We start from the raw sequence: 10,251 nt of genomic DNA, 5'->3' as shown, positions 1-10,251 counted from the left end.
AGCTGAATTCATGGGATACTGGCAGGTCTCTCAGGAGAGTTAAGGCATAGTAGTACCCCCTTAGTGGGGCACCCATCATAATGGCTTTTGTCATCATTTCTTTCTGTTTATTTTTATTTTTTTTTTTTTTTACAAAGTCCTCAGTTTTGTTCTGATGTGGGCTAGGAAGATTTTGAAATCTCAGAAATTACCTTGGTTCCTGTTCAGAACTGAAATGTTTTCAACATAGATCTTTGAGTTTGCTGTACCCCCCTTAGGCAAGAAGTCAAGAATACCCTCCATGTTCATACCTTAAGAGAGAAAACTAGGAGGCATTACTTTCTGATTGCCCCTTGTATAATGTTGGGATACATGCCTTTGTTCACCAATGGAAAAAGGCTATATATAGAGATGACAGAAAAATAGGTGTGCTCAATGATAATGCATATATTTTCTGTTAAATATTAAAAATATTAAATATTTAAGTATAATATTTTTTAAATATTTGTCTTGTGGGGGGGGGGGAAGGAAGCATTACTTTCTGAGTGACCCTTGGATCAAAGGAAAATGCATGTGCACATATGTATATTTTGAAAATGTAAGTGAACCTTATTAGATGAATGAGATGAGTTAAATACCTGTGCTTCATTATTTGCTGCCAAGGGGCGAGCTACATCAGCATTGTCTAGTTGCCTGTTTGTTTGTTGAGTGTTCTGGACCATAATTTACCACCAACAGGCAGCTGGTTCAGAAGTAGTGCAGGACAGAGAAGAACAATGACAGTGAAGAAAGTTCCATCATCATGGATTTCTCTTGACTTGCCATTTGGGCCCCAAGTTAATGACCAAAGCAAGCGGTTCACTGAAAGTTATTTATCTCCCATCCTTGCTTAGTATGTAGGCTCACAGACACAGAAGCAGATCATGTGCGTATGGCTAAAAGATCAAGCCACAGGCCCACATTTCTTCCCTCTGATACTCTGATGGATAACTTGGGCACTATCATTCTCGATTAGGTGAAGGTGTCATGCCAGGCCTGCCTGGTCTTGCTTGACTTTTCTTGATGATATCCACTTTATTTGATGGTAGGGCATCTTTCTTCATCTCCTTTTTCTCACCTGGCTGGCCTGTTTGTTCTTTCTTGTGTGCATTGCCTCTGACCTTCTAGTTTATACTATTTATATTTTTGTTCTTTATATCTGTGCCTCTCCATTTTTGAACAAGTAGGAGGTTTCATGGTCCTTCAGGCAGGAGTATCTGCTGGTGGCTGATTCTTTTTGGTATTATGCCCTGAATATCTTTATAATTTAGGTGAAAGCTAAGAGAACAGAGGGAAATCTACAGACTGCTGCATAACATTCCAGACTCTCTGTATGCTACTGCTCCTTTTGCCATCTGCATGGGAAATCAGTATGAGCAGGGCAGGAAGGTGGGTGGCTTTCAGAGTGTTCCCACAGCCATGGAATCATATTTGTTTTGATGGGTGTTGAGACAGGGGTGAAAAGGGATTCAGGATCATGAATCATTCTTTGCATGCTCCCATAGTTCTCTTGTGCCTTGTCTTCAGGTCAAGTTTCCCCCACTTGAATTGGGACACAATGGTGCATCTACACACTGCCATACTGCAACATAGTGACATGCTATATTGTTATATGGTGCACTATGACAATGTAGCGATCACGTGTGTCTACACATGATCAGCTGCTGTGTCACTGTAGTGGCAAACTCTCTGGCTATAGCATACCGTTACTGTTACATAGCTTCAAAATCTAAGTGTGTACTGCCCTCACAGCACAGTAACAGCCCGTACTAAAACACAATGCAGTACTTCCAAAAGGAAGTACTAAAAAAGGGTGCCATAGGAACATTGCTGTATGGTGATGTGTAGACGTGCCCATTGTTTTGAAGGAATGTAAAGAATTCCTGTAATACACCTATTCCATTTTATAATACTGAATGTAAAAGAAAAGTTCTTTCCTAATCCTCTCAGGTGATCAGCTTATGCCCTGAAGCATGAAATTCCATTTCCCTTATATCTCTTGGTTTTTAGATTGCATGGCTGCAAATTTTAACAACACTGAAAATTATCTAATCCTTTCAACAATAGATACATTATTTGTCTCAATGGTCTCCTGGGGCAGTGAATTCTACTAGTTGATTATGTGCTTCACAATGAAGCATTTTGTATGCTTGAAATTGCTGTTTCATACTTCGCGGAATGTCCCCTCACAGTTGTGTTATGATACATGGCAAAAAGTAGTGTTTTGCATGTTACTAAATGTGGATGGCATTCTCACACCTGCAGACAGCTAACATATACCTTCCGCACCTTTCAAATTTGACCTGCCTTCAGGGTTTAAGTGGCCGTTTGGCTATGAGATGACCTCTTGTACAGGGGTGAATTTTGTTCTATGCCTTTCAAAATACTGGGTACCTAATTTAACACTCTTCTTACTCTCCTTTATGGGATTAATAATGTTGTATTTTGTAATTTCTCACCCTGTGTGAATCTGACCCTGGAGTAAGTAAAGTGTGAATGCTCTAATTTGCGGGAAATGGACACTGACTTAGAAATAACCTCTTTGCTTTGTTAAACGTTGCTGTACATTGTCCAGGCATCTTTGTGGAACTTTCTACACTGACAATCAGAAGCCTTTTTTCAATGAGTAGATCCCAGGTTTTTATTTAGGCCCTCTCCATGCATATTTTTTTATCCTGATTGCCTTGAATTTGTGTGTTATTAGATTTCTTCTTGCAGCCAGGTTAGGCAGTTACCCACTTTAGTTAGATTCATCTTCATATTTTCATTAACCCACTACACCAGAGCTGTCCAGTTTCTGGGCCGCCAGTGTCCATGTGTAGTGCATGCCACAGTCCCTCCCAGGAACCACTCTCAGTGTGGGTTACACACAAGCCCCCGTTACCCCCTGCCATGCATACAGCATGGGCAGCCTGATTTTTCACTCCCCTCCCCCCCCACCATGCAGTTGGCCTGGTGTCATGAACCCTACAAAATCTTGTGGGAGTTATGAGGTTTCATGAAGATTTTATTGTGCGTTACACTGGCATGATGTGTGTGATCTCAATGAAAAGCTAATGTCATACTGTAGCTATTTATGTTACTTTTTATCACTGTATGGGTTATGGTATGCTTTCTGCACATATCTTTAGGATTTTGAACAAGGTTTTGTTGAGAGGACTGCAGGATACACTCTTAAAGAAAAGGCAGTAGGCAAAACTGATAAGTATCTCTTGCCATTGTGTTCTAGGGCAAGGACGATTGCCACTCCCAGTTGCAGACAGAAGGGGGCACTGGTGGAATGGTATGACAATATCTGCCTCTGAAGGATGGCCATGGTACTCTCCTAGCAGTCAATCCAAACCCGCCTTGCTCCATCTAGTCTCTCATCCTACTGCCCTATGTTCACCTGCCACACCTTCATGTCTAATTAATGCATAACATCCATACACACTTGGGTTGTTTGGTTGTTGTGTGTTGTGCTTTTTTGCATCTCTGTTTTTTTTTTATGTGGGCAAGATGGACCCTGTTGTTCTGACCACGTGCTCTGCACATGGAAAGCTGGAGCCTACATCTGGGCAAAATATGTAAAATCTGGTGGAGGAAACAAAAGATTCTCCAGGCAGATTGAGTAAGAGAGAGGCTGGAGTGTGGCATTCCCTAATTGAACAAGGCTTAGGTGAGGTCACACCAGTTATACAAGAACAACTCAATGAAGGTTTTTCACTTTCTCCTGGGGTTGCTAAGAGCTGCACAGCTGAATTGAGAGCCAGAAAAACTCTTCCCTAAGCATGGGGAGAGGAGGGTCTATTCCTCTTCACTGGAGAGGCATGTGAAAGCTATGCAAATGGAAAGCATCGGATACAGGGAGAGAAAGTCTGTCTTGAAGTCTGATACCCCTATGTGCTCCCTCTCCCCCTGCCCGCCTCCCTTTTTTTTTGAGTGTGATAATACCATGGAGGTATTAATCCCTGGAGAAAACTGATCAGGAATGGAGTCCTGGCAGTTTTGCTGGCACTTTTGGCCACATAGGCCTTCATAGTTTCATAGTGCTTAGGGTTGGAAGGGACCTAAACAGATCATCAGGTCTGACACCCTGCCCCGGGCAGGGATGAGTGCTGGGGTCATAACACCCCAGCCAAATATCTATCCAGCCTTCTCTTGAAGACCCCCAAGGTAGGAGACAACACCACCTCCCTTGGGAGTTCATTCCAGAGCCTGGCAGCCCTAACCGTAAAGTAATGTCTCCTGATATGGCTTGAGTGGGATAATACCATGGGGGTATTAATCCCTGGAGCAGACTGACCAGGAATGGGGTCCTGGCAGTTACTGGCCACATGGGCCTGGCCTCCTCTGTTTGGTAATTTTAGTGTCACAGCATAATAGTGCAGCTGAGACTGCATGTCCAGGCTGCAGCTATAGGCCTGGGCCCTTTTTGCTGTTTTACAGCTATTGCAACTCAGCCTAGCCGTGCGACTGAACCCCAGCCATATATTTGGCTAGTAATATGCATAGTAGATCATAGACATAGATTCTCCTGACTCATGCTTATATAATCTCTTCTTCTACACCTAAAATGGAGATTCTAAAACTATTATGATAGTGTAACGTTGTGTCACTTTTGAACTTTGTGTAACATTGTGGCAGCTGCTGTGCTCTGAGTAGCTTGATGTAGAAGCCTCTGGTTTACTAAGAAAGGAGGCAATGGGAGGGAAGGAGGTGCAAAGCAATCATGGACCCTGGATCTGACTCACCCTTCCCACCATGAATTGTCCATATTGGTATTTGGTGCTTTCCATAGAAGGCTATGAGATCTGCATTCTTCTACCTACCCTTTTCACAGCTTTTTCCTAGATTGGTATGACAGTGCTGAATGATTTGGGCAAAGAAGGAATATGAAAGAGGATGGAGGCCATATAAAGGTTGGGATGCATTTTTGGAGATCTCTTACAATTTCTTTGATATTATCAGATGTTTCAATTTTAATTTGTGCTATAAGTTTGGACTCTAGTATAGTTAAAAGTCAGAAAAAAATCTAAATGCATAAATAATGCATTCTGTTTTAGAATGAGTCAGACTTCCACTGAATTCAGTGAGAGATGGATGAGGCCCTCAGTGAAGAACAGGTTGTGCTCAGAAAGAATCCAGTGATCTTGTATAGTTAATGCATGCCTCCAGTGGTGCAAAAAAGAGAAGATATTTTGGTGGGATAAGCTGTAACTGCAGCATGTTTCCACTTTATCGGGTGTTTTTATTCCAAGATTGTGTGATTGTTGCATGCAACTGTGCTGTTCTTGTGCAGCACTCACCACACTAAAGAATGGATGATGTGAAGATGTGAATAATCTCTTTTTACATGTTTGTGAATATATGAAATACTTTTATAGTGCAGTCTGATGTATGAATGAAATATTTTAAAAAGGAAGAAGGAAAATCCTATATATATGTAATCAATATCATAACTGGATTTCTGCAAAGGTGCTGATAGGGTTTTATTGTGCAAAGCTATATCTTAATTTAATTCAGATGATATTAAAGTATTACACATTATGATGGCTTCTTTATTGCAGTAGAAATACTTAGCAAAGAAATTGCTTCAGTGAAGAGCCACTTGAATACTTAGGCAGTCAGAATAGGAGATCAGGCAACCTGTGGTTTAGACTGTTTCTGTGTTTTCAATACAGAAAAATTATTATATTTTTTTTGACAGTTGCAACCATGTTCTGTCTGTCTGTAAAGAACAGAAAGCCAGAGACGATGCAAGAGAACAAATGAAGTCTCTTGGCAAAGCATCAGCTACAATAACTAACTTCACGAGCACTTATGGTAACCTGTGTGTCCATGTGGAAATTCCACGTAGATTTAGACCCTCTCCTATGGTTTTCAGATTTCTGATTTTTGTTTTTGTTGTTGCAGAATTTAAGCTTGATTTGTCAAACAAGGTTTCAGTGTATTGAGTTTCAAAGATACTCTCTGAATTGCAAGCTGAAACAATAGCTTTGCAAGTGATGCCATCTGCCTGCATTCTTTGAAATGAGATGTTAGCTCTGAAAACTGATAACATCAGAATGTTAATGCTGTTAGTTAGTTCACCACTGAACACAGCATCAGCAAATATATTTAAAATAAGGTGCAATTTTGACTGTTATGTGTAGCTAGTGTGTGTATCTGATGTGAGAGATATTTCATCGTTTCTCACTAACTGTGGCTGTAAACAGGTGCCATAAATATGCTTTCCTTCCCATACAGTTACATAAGATGGGAATCTCGGTAGGATGGAGAAAAGTCTTGGGATAAAAAGATTAAGAGCTATTATGAGACGAAGTTTAAATAAATAATTGACTTCTATTAGATACTTGATCTGGATTTTCAAGGAAATAATGTCTTTTTTTTTCTCCTTTTCCCAAAGCACAGATTCCAGTGACCTTCAGCTTTTCTGGGGCCTTTATAGTGGCTTTTATATTAACATTTTGAAGTTGTGACCCCTTACGAAGTTTTCTTTGCTTGCATAGATATAACCTGTAGTCATTAATTCTGAACATAAGTTATTCAGACAGAGAGAAAACTGAGAGTAGAAAAAAGTTTATCACTAAAAATAATAATATCACAACTAATGATATCTTCCATGCTAAATTTGGCTGTATATACTATCCACAATATCTCCCATCTATTCTCAACGCTATTGCAGTTAAGTCTTGGAAACAAGGTTTTATTAAAGATTTTAGTCAAATTGAATACTTTCATCAATGACAGATATGAGGAGATCTTTAACTTCTCTCCCCTATTGCCAACCTCAAAGCAAACTATATTACATTTCATGGAGAACATGTCTGGAGAACAGAGCCATGACTCCAGCTCCTGTTCCTCACTTTTTGCTCATTTTTAAGGGACACACAGCAGGAGAAGAGGAAAGTCACAGGCCAGTTACAGAATTTACACTGATTGTGTAAATGAGGTGGATATGGTATCAGACTTTAGCACTGTAGATTATACCACCATAATGAACCAGATCCCATTGGGACTCATGTTGGGGCATATTCTGCCAGTAACCCATGGAGCTTTGGGGCACTCTTCTTACCCCCTTCCCACTTTCCCAAGAGTCAGTGAAGTCCCTGTTTCCAACCCTCCCCACTTTGTTCCCAACAATATCAGCAATACCATACTGGTATTGTGGCTCAGTGTGTGGATTCCATCTACCTCACCCTGGCATTTGTAAAGGTTGCAACTTTCAGTTAATTGCTATGCTGTTTGCTGGACACCACATTTACACAGGGAGCTCTCTGAGTTGTTCATCATGTACAGTGTTGTTTTGAAGCACCTGTATCCAGATCTCAGTCTGTTTAACTTGACCCACACTTCTCTGTCAAGGCTGTGCCCAGAGGAGACTCATTTGGTGTTGATATAAACACTGTAGGAACAGGTTTCAGACCAGATTATTTTTAATGATCATTTCATTTCACTACACTGCATATCTAAATGTAGTGCTGAACAAGACCACAGTACCCAGCCTGCTGAGCTCTCCATCTGCCCAGAAACATGGCACTGAGGGAGTGGTTAGGGTCTGTCTTCTTATGCCACTTGGTCTAATGCTCTGGAGTGCAGGGAGTACATCTGTATGTGTATAAGTTGCGCAGCCTGTTATGATTCTCTGTGCACTGTTAAGTATAGTGCTGAACATTTTAGTGCAACAATTTCTGGACCACACAGGAGCACAGTAACCTCCTGAGGCATATACCATTGCAAGTGTGGTGTTTCTTAGCATTTTGGAGTTGGTACCGCATGTCATGCTGACTACATGTCTTAAAGCAGCTACCCACGCAGAGACTTTATTGCTGAGTTTCTGAATGTGATGTTTATAGGTGAGAAAACAGACTAATGTAACTCTTTAGTAAGTTGAGGTAGGCTCATAGGGAAGGATATAGATATATCTCTACCAGATCCCGTTGATATATTCAGCATGCTCTTGGCTTGACAGCTGTCTACATGGAAGAGTGATGATTCTGATTATTGATACTCCCGACTTACCTTGTACCTCTTAAATCCAACCCTGATGCTACTGGCCTGGAAGGGGGCAGAGGTACCAGGGCCAGAACCCCCTACTGTTGGTGGTTTATTAGTCTGTGTACATTGTGTGGGACCATAAAACTGGTTAATCGACAACTGGCTGTCCCATACCTCAGAGTCATGTTGCTTTCTTGAGAGAGGCCAGCATGTTAACACAGAACCACTTTACACAAAATGGCACCCAAAACAGACGCTTAAAGACATTGAAAGCTTTTTTTTTGAGCCCTACAGCTGAGGTGTAACCAACAGTCGCAACCACAGGTTTTCACTTATGTGTCTCCAGATGCCTCTCCATTTGTTCCTTATGACCATCTCTGCAGGTAAAGCACGGTGGAAAATATAATTCTCCCTAGCAAATCCCCACTCCCTCCCTTCCTCTCTTCCTGGAGAATTGGAGAAGGCTCATCCCTCTGGGGCCAGATGCTTCAGTTCTCAGCCCTCCTAGCTCCCACAGCAAGGAGATGGAACCCAGGAGTCCAGGTTTTCCCAGCTGGGAGGAGGAATGCAGGCTTTTCACAATGTGGTCAGTGTGGAGTTATGATCAGATAAGCAGCTTCCAGCCCCAGGTTGGGGACAGGGTCCAGACAGGGGACTCACCATAGGTACTTGGTGTCTCCCTAGACTGCCGACTCTGCATTTGTGGGAGCCCCAGCCCTGGAGCCCAAGATGCTAGGTCCAGAGACATGTGTAGACCATGCCAATGAAATTAGGGCCAAATGGAACCATCAGTATGGGCAGATGGAATGAACAGGTTGGCAACTGCTTACTCCCACACTGCTGCAGCACTTGAACAAGCTGCCCAGGCACAGAGGTGCATTGCAAAAATCCAAGAATGAGGTATATAGATGGCTACCCACTGTCTGAGGGATGTTTCCTGCCTCTGGAGCTGAGAGAGGCAGGCATCTGTTGGGACCCATGCAAGGGAGAAGCAATGGGAGAGGGAAGGGGGGCCAGCCTGCCTGAGACCCATTGCCTGGCTGGCATTGACTCAACCCACCTTTCAGGGACAGCTTCCTACCCCTGGCTGCTGGTGGTCACCAGTGTACGCACAGGGCCCAAAGAGGTTGTAGGTCAGTCATGAAAGGTCATCAGAGTACTCAGAATGGTGAAGGGGGGTGCGACCCACCTCCCCGCAGGGTCAGGCCACTCTGATCCTGGGTCCCAGTGCAGGGGAGTGGCACAGCCTATGCAAGGGTAGACAGCCCCCTGGGCTCTGGTGCAAGTTCCAAAGCAGGCAACATTCCACATAATTACTTTATTATGCACACACAAAGTTTGGTAGCTGCAACATTTAATCAAACCAAGGGTAGTCAGTTTTGTATATGGCATTTGTGTCAACTGCCTGGTGACAGATGACAGTGGTGCTCTGGGCACCCCAAATTGGATGACCTAGCTGCCTGTCTCTCCCTACAGTATGGGGATTCTGAAAGGGGAGGAGGAAGGGGGGCAGCTTTTTTCCCTGCCTGGCTCAAGTACCAGAGTTTAATGAGTGACACTGTCTCCCAGGGAAGGAGAGAAGCAAACCACCATTGGATGCTGAAGGACTGTGCTATGGCTTCTCCCAGAAGAGAATGTGTATAGATGTTCATTCTCCCAGGAGGAACTGTCCCTGGAATGATTTAACCCTGGTTTCTTCCAGGTTATTTTTTCTCTTGGAGTGACCAATTTTTACTCTGGGAGAAAAATCCTAAATATTTATACACTTATGGTTTCTCCAGGGAGAGCAGAAACTCTCCCAGGAAAAAAATAAATATCTGTACGTGACCATAGTTACCACCTGTCTCAGACTAATTCTGCCTTTAGCATAAAGGCTAAGTATAGAAAGTCAAAAAGCCTGTGGCTGAATTGATTCAGTCTTTGTTGGTTAGTCTAAAATACACAGATTAAATTGAACAGAAGTGAACAGACATTTACCTTTGATTCAGGAAATGCAGCCACATGCCTGCAGTGGCTCAGGCCAGAAGCCAGGGGATGCTAGAGCACAGCTCTCTGGAATGTAGCCAGCATGGACTGTGTGTTCACTTCCTCTTCCTGCTGCTTCTGAGGTCTCTGGGATTTACAGTCCAGGCTCACAGTAGCAGGACTCTTCCTGCTTTGAGGCCAGAGGCAGGGGCTGCTTCTGGGTGCCTCTGGGATTTGTAGTCCACAGTCACAGCCAGCAGTACATTTGAGTGAGGAAGGGGTGTTTAA

The sequence above is a fragment of the Alligator sinensis genome, unplaced genomic scaffold (assembly GCF_000455745.1).
Source record: "Alligator sinensis unplaced genomic scaffold, ASM45574v1 scaffold1150_1, whole genome shotgun sequence".
Classification (NCBI taxonomy): domain Eukaryota; kingdom Metazoa; phylum Chordata; order Crocodylia; family Alligatoridae; genus Alligator; species Alligator sinensis.
This window is presented reverse-complemented; position numbering follows the sequence as displayed.